This window comes from Macrobrachium rosenbergii, chromosome 17 (genome assembly GCF_040412425.1).
Source record: "Macrobrachium rosenbergii isolate ZJJX-2024 chromosome 17, ASM4041242v1, whole genome shotgun sequence".
NCBI classification, from domain to species: domain Eukaryota; kingdom Metazoa; phylum Arthropoda; class Malacostraca; order Decapoda; family Palaemonidae; genus Macrobrachium; species Macrobrachium rosenbergii.
In genome coordinates this window covers 9,166,118-9,173,769 of record NC_089757.1, presented here as the reverse complement: position 1 = coordinate 9,173,769, position 7,652 = coordinate 9,166,118, and the positions used below count along the sequence as shown (strand labels likewise).

Below are 7,652 nucleotides of genomic sequence, written 5' to 3'. Positions count from 1 at the left end.
CTTGTTTTCAAAGAATTAGAGGTCATCTTACCAACTGATACGAAATATGGCAGTTTCTTTTTTTGAAATCGTCCAGGGTCACCTTATCAAAGTATATAAATCACATGTGTATAATTCTGAGGCTTATTTTAGGTCGCTTTATTAGCAACAACACTTATTCCAAACAGTAGTAACTGTCTCGTTATCATTGGTTGCAACGCTAACCTCGTGTTTATAAACAGTTCAAAGTCAACACAGCAATGTATGCAAAATTTAGCTCTGTGTTTTAAATTTCAAAATTCGGCTGCATTATTAACCTTGAAGCATATACCCACGTTTTGTGATTGATTAATAATAAAACTTATTACCAAGTTAAACCGTATCTAGGGTCACCTCCTTAATGGCTCCAAAACACAGTCCTGCTTATATACTAAGGTCATCTTATCTAAGATTACAAAAACCATCCCTATAATAATTTAAATCTTCAAAATTAGATCGTATTGCCACTGACTACAAAATATTACCTAGCGTTTTTAAACCGTAGCCGAAGTCACGTTGGGAATGACCACAAAACGGCCCCTCGGTTTGGAACCGTAACTAGGGCCATTTTATGAATGACAACGAAAACATAGATCGGCGTAAATGCCCTGATCCTTCCAAAACCGGTTTCGTTTTAGCGTGACGGAGACCGTCGCAACGTGAATTGAACGGCTCGGTAAATCATTCAGCGAAGTGTGGCATTGGTTTCAAGATTCTGTCCATTTTGGAAGAGGGATTTTGGAAGAGGGAAGTCGAGAACAGGCTTACTTCATAAAAATTCGGATTTTAAATCTTCCTGGTTTTACAGTTTTCTGACGGAAGGATGTGCTACGGAATCATAAACTGCAAAAATTAAGTTCCCTAAACCAACACAACGGCAAAAAACAGTAAGAGTAATGACTGCAGTGATAATCAAGTTGGCAATAAATAACGAGAGTGATGACAACATTTACATTATTAGCTAATCTGAGTAACTGTACTAATAAGAATAATAGTCAAGGAGTATAAAAACACGGAGTCACTCCATACACGAGCGAACTGCGTGCGTCTAATCACGACAAATTTGTACTCATGGCTGCTTCATTACCATGATCAACGAAAGTAAACAGTAAATAAGATCTGAATAAAACGAAGCCCTGTACTCCTAACACTAGCAGATCCAAGGGGTTGGGGGGGGGGGACCACCTGGGCACGTGTCCCCCTCCCGCAACAAATAATGACAATATAATAATATTGAAGATTTAGATGACAACATAAATGAGAAATATAAAAATGGGATAAAAATAAAAATCTATTATTGAAAAAATAAAATTTTGAGAAAAATAATAATAATAACAATCTTAATGAGCGCTACACACACACACACACACACACACACACACACACACACACACACACACACACACACACACACATATATATATATATATATATATATATATATATATATATATATATATATATATATATATATATATATATATATATATATATATATATATATATGAAAATTAGTACAGCCCCCATGAAATTTTTCTGGATCCGCTAGCTATTCTCCTACGAATGTCATTTTTCCAGGAAAGAGTGTAAGAGTTATTCTTGAGTCATCAGGTCGTTTGTTTGCGGAATCTACTGTAATACGCCCACGATGACGCACGAGGCACGTGAATGGTATCCCTGCGTAATTTATGGTAATGCAGCTTTTAAGAATGAATATATTTATGGCATACTGCTTATACTTTGGCGAGTCAAAACGCCACCTTTTTTCTTACCTGCCGCTAAGGCTTCTTGTAGCCTTGAGGTTAGATTGTTTTTTTACTGTGATCACGGCAAATTACGATCCGGTGCAGCTTGCACCAAGCCGATGAGGGTCTTGCAAGAATAATACTAGAGTTTTTCCTATTGCCTCATTACAACCCATTACAACATGCAATAATCCAGTAAGGTCTCCGTAACCTTGAGGTCAGAATTTTTTTCTCATGGCCCATCCTTTTCATTCTATTCGACCTTGGGACTAGCATGTGTGCGTAATTGAGAGTATAAGCTGGTCTAAAACAGTTTTTTTTCTACAGGGCTAAATATAGTAAGGATAATTCTAACTTTTAATGTTGCTGGATTTACTCAGCATACTCTGATGGAACTAGAGCCAGAGCAGCCGAAGTAGTTTTAGAATCGGAAGGAGGTAATGCACATGTACGTAAGGTTGAGAGCAGAGAGTCAATGAGCGAATTGAAATCAATACAAGACGGAAATTTGATTCAGTTGTATGCTCTGGAAAGAACTGGTACCCTAGACTGTTAAATGAATAAGGGGTAAGGGAAACCATAAGTTGGAACAGAATTTCACAGCCTATCACAAAAAAAGGAGGAATATGAAAAGTGTAGTTGGAACAGAATTTCACAGCCTATCACAAAAAAAGGAGGAATATGAAAAGTGCAGTTGGAACAGAATTTCACAGCCTATCACAAAAAAGGAGGAATATGAAAAGTGCAGTTGGAACAGAATTTCACAGCCTATTAAAAAAAAAAAGGAGGAATATGAACAGTGCAGTCATAGAAACGCACAGATGTAAGACCGGGAGATAGGTGGCTTCGCGCATGTCACAAGGCCTCAGTTATCGGTACAAAATAATGAAAATATGAAAATACGTTGATAACCCTAGGAACAGCGAGAACAGCAGCAGCAGCAACAAGACGGGCAATAAAACAACAACAATAATAGCCATTTTATCATTATCACTCTTTGAAAATGCAACATCTCCTAAATAGAACATAAAAAAGTTATTCAATTAATTCAGCGTGACGTAGAAGCAATAACTCCAACCCTCGTGCTGCATCCATCCTTCACCGGAAGTCCAGAAACTGAAACCTCTTTATCTTATGATCAAAGACAAATAGAACGACAAAGTGCCAAGTGCCAGGGAGAATTACACCGAGCGCCAGGGAGAAATAACGCCAAGGGTCAGAGAAAACGACAACTTTATTACACGCAAATTACGAGGCTTTCCCCGCCGACCCACTGGAAGGAGGTTAATCAATTACGGGAAATTGAATGAAAGGAAATTGCCTCGGAGGAGCCAAGTCAATAGCTGATAATTTAACTCTCATCGAGACATGTCAATGAACTTGGGGTAACACCCGTTTATGCTATGTTTATCACTAAATCTATTGACGTCTTCCTTCCTACCCTGTCTGTCTCTTATGTTTATATATATATATATATATATATATATATATATATATATATATATATATATATATATATATATATATATATATATATATATATATATATATATATATATATATATATATACATACACACACACACACACACACATATATATATATATATATATATATATATATATATATATATATATATATATATATATATATATATATATATATATATATATATGTTGGTTTCTGTCACTTCATCACACACGACACACACTAACCAATGGCTTAGAAATAACTACACTCAGTCTCTCATTTTTTTCACCTGTGATAATGTGTGATAGACGAATCACGTGTTAAAGTGATTACAATCATATATATATTATATATATACCGTATATAAATATATATATGTATATATATATATATATATATATATATATATATATATATATATATATATGTGTGTGTGTATATATTACTAAAGGACCTCATTCAAACTGGATGGTATCTAATGGAGTTTTTATTAAAAAAGTTACAAGCTTTCTTGGACAAACAGTCCACATTATCAAGCATCCGTACAATGTACGGATACTTGATAATGGAACTGTTTGTCCAAGAAAGCTTGTAACTTTTTGAATAAAAACTCCATTAGATACCATCCAGTTTGAATGAGGTCCTTTAGTAATTCTACTAATGCACAGAACAATTGTGTATGTGATAAAGTTAATATATGTATATATATATACATATATACAGTATATACCCAGTATATATACGTACATGTGTACGTATATATATGTACACATACATACGTATATATATGTGTATACAAAAAACATACAACTACATATATATATATACTCGTATATATATATATATATATATATATATATATATATATATATACACACACCTAATTCACACATGACCATTTTATAACCTAAAATATTAATCCACTAATAACCCATAATATCAAATGAGCTTTAACTTGGAAACTATTCACTCCCCGAGGGAAATAAAAATGATACGCACATCTCCCCTGCAGTGGTTCGAACCTGTGCCTTTTGGGTCTGGCGCCGAGGTAGACAACTGAGTTATCCACTATGTTGTCAAGAGCGAGACGTAAGTAGATTCTAACAGTCGAATTCGTGCTCTGGACTCAAAATCGACACCAAACCAGCTCCTGCATGATCGGAAGTGCTACGGCTGTAGCAAGTGGTCATTTCATGACAGTTTTGTCGCTAATTCACTTTTTTTTTTATCTTTTATTTAAAAATGTTCAGTGTACAATATACATAGTCTCGAGTTGCAATATTACATGGAATTTCCTGTAACAATGTTCCTCAGTACCTCACTTTAAACTTATCGTATTCACTGATGAATTTTCGGTGCTACTTTGGCTTGTTATCTACGCGCCACCTACTCCGAGGTGGACAGCCCTAGGCGAGCTGTTAATCAGCTCAGTGGTCTGGTTAAACTAAGGTATACTTAACTTAGCTAGTACTAAACATCGTATGGGAAATGTAAAGTAGACGGCCGCACGAAGACATCGTTTATTAATATACTTTGTTGATCACACAATATAGAAATGGGTGTTTATAATATTTTGATCACCGAGTGGCTAGTACTAAACACGGGGTTCCAAGGAGCTTCCGCCACGTTTAGTACTAGCACCTCGGAGTAGGTGACGCGTAGATAACAAGCCAAAGTATCGCCGAATATTTTTATACTTCCAAATATTAGGCCAAAAATACTCCTTGATACCGAATTCACAGGTAATTAATTATATTTGATGAGTGTACCTATCTTTCGAGGATTCGAATTCAAGCCTTTTTCATTTGACAGACGCCTTATTCATTAGGTTACCAAGGAAGATATTACGCGTTCTCGACACTGCTGCATATATTCTCGTCCACTTCAGGTTCTGTATAAACTGTAGAATCAAAACCAACCCAAATGAGATAGATTCGACCTCTGGAGGGCCGGTGCACTTGTCATATATCATATTGAATTCCCTTTGGGTTTAAGTTATTCCCGAGGTAAAGGAAATTGGATATTAAAGGGAAATTTGTGGTTAAATATTTAAGGGTATGAAAACCCATGTTTGTACAGGTGAATGTGCATATATATATATATATATATATATATATATATATATATATATATATATATATATATATATACATACACAAATACACATACATATATATGTATATGTATATATATATATATAATATATATGCATATATTACATATATACATGTACATATGTGTGTGTGGGCGCGCTCATGTGCATGTGCATGGATCTGTAAGCATGTATATGAACACTCACACACATACATACATATATATATATATATATATATATATATATATATATATATATATATATATATATATATATATATATATATATATATATATATATATATATATATATATATATATATATACATGTCTATATCTCCGAGACATAGGTGGCTCTAGAAAAAAAAATTGCGTTGTATCAATGATAGACCGCAATGCACATAAGCCATATGTTTGGAGTGTTAGTAAGCTGTGTATTAAATATTAAACAGAAGCGTTTAAGAGACGTTTTGCATAGAGTATGAGATGGAGACTCATTTTTAATAAACGTTACAATAAACAATTGCATTTGTCATGACTCTCAAAAAAAAAAAAATGAAAGGTTAAAAACTTAGTGTGAAGTCAGATTTGTGGGTGATACGGATGAATATGTTAACACCCTAACTACAGAGTTCAAAACTGCTACCTTTATTTCTACAGTTATTGCCACACCTGCCTTCATTCTACCCCTTTCTTTATTTTCCATTTTACGGAAACGCCTACCTCCTCTATGGGCTAGGAATCCACACCAGACGAGAAACTCCATACCGCTGGACATGCCCCGAGTGATCCCAGGCTAATAATAGCTCGTGGAATGCCATCATCTTGGTTCCGACTCGAGGAACATTGTTAACTGCTTGACTCACGCCGACTCTACTTAATGCTGGTGCCATTGCGTGAGTGCAGAAGCTCCCTTTAATGACCCTTACGGCCCCTGCGCATAGGGCCACAAATCACTCCCACCAAATTATTGATGTTTGATTTCTACTGTTTTTTTCTGGAAGAAGACTGTTCATGCGGATGTCCGCTTCCTTTCGCAGGTGTCATTTTGAACTCCGGAAAGTTTTCGTCGTCATGGCGAGCTGGGTTTTGCGTGGTTTGAAATGGTGTTTGTATGTATTGTTTAGCACTGTTTGGTGATTACATCGTGTCAGTTCAAGTCACCAGGAGTGGCCCTCTGCATACATTTACACATTAAAAATAGGTTTTTGATAAATAATGAAACTGACCAGGTTTTCAATGTGGCCAACACAATGAAAACGAAATTAAAAAAGTTGGTAAGCCTATTTTTTTTCAGAAACTAAATAAAAAAATTCCTTCATCTTCATTCAGAATAATTTTTCGAAAAACACCAATTTGTACCACAAGTCATCACTAAACTTTCATGAACACATACAGATCGGTCGGCCACATTCCAACAGTGTGGTCGCGCAACTTCAAAACATTAGGACACTGTGTTGTTCGAATTCTGTCACTTTATTTGTAATTCACTTCCTGGTACACTTCCCTCTCCTTCCGTTTGAAAATTGTGCGTGGCTGCTGAATTGATGGATAAACTGACAGAAATTCTCCCATTTATGGACAGAGAATGATCAGAATCGTAGTCGCTACTGCAAATCTGTTGTCCTAGTTAGGCCAAGTGCTCTCCACATGAGTACCTACAAGGCTCTGATGTGAATTGACACCTTTCCCTTACTTGCTCCTAGCACTCACAAACACACACACACACACGCCTCCATGGCCGGGTGACGTATCGGGGGAATGGGCAGGGGCAATGGTTAGAGGTAAGGGGTTTGGAAGGGGGAGGGGGAAGGAGAGTGGACGTAAGTGGGTAGGGGGGAATTCTTATGAAGGTGGACTTCATGTCCGAACTCCACTTTACCCTCCTCTAAGCTAACATCTCCCCATAATATTCTTCCCCCTACTCCACCAACACCTCCCCCTCCCCCGCCTCCCTGACCCCAACCCCTACCCTTTGGCAGAGTTCCGTAGCCTGGCTCATTAGTCATATTTTTCGTGTTTTATGGCTTCGCAAAGCATTTGCGCCCTTACTGTGTTTCCCCAGAAACGTCCGTCGTTCAAGAGGACGTCTTTCGACTTCTTGTTGGTCCCTGAAGGTAAAATTTCAGTCAAAAAGAAAAAGAGAGGAAAAAAAAACCAAGGAAGTTGGAAGTGCTGTCGTACGAACGAAAGGACTTGCGCGAGTAATGTACTTCGCGTGCAGCTTACAGCGCCAATGTATCCATTACGAATATCTTTTTAGCCAGCCTGTTGCTACAACAATTGGGATTTGCATTGGCGGTTGGAAGTTCAATTGAAATTCGA

The 7,652-nt window shown here is 36.5% G+C and overlaps 1 protein-coding gene across 1 annotated transcript in view; it reads right to left on the bottom strand.

Annotated features, from left to right (window-relative positions):
* The window catches only part of LOC136847718 (serine-rich adhesin for platelets-like), a 45,401-nt gene extending 38,319 nt beyond the window's left edge, over nucleotides 1-7,082 (bottom strand). Inside the window, exon 1 of the mRNA XM_067119579.1 lies at nucleotides 6,051-7,082. The gene's annotated coding sequence lies outside the window, so the exon portion shown is untranslated. The remainder of the gene's footprint in view (nucleotides 1-6,050) is intronic.
* Nucleotides 7,083-7,652: the final 570 nt, after the last annotated feature.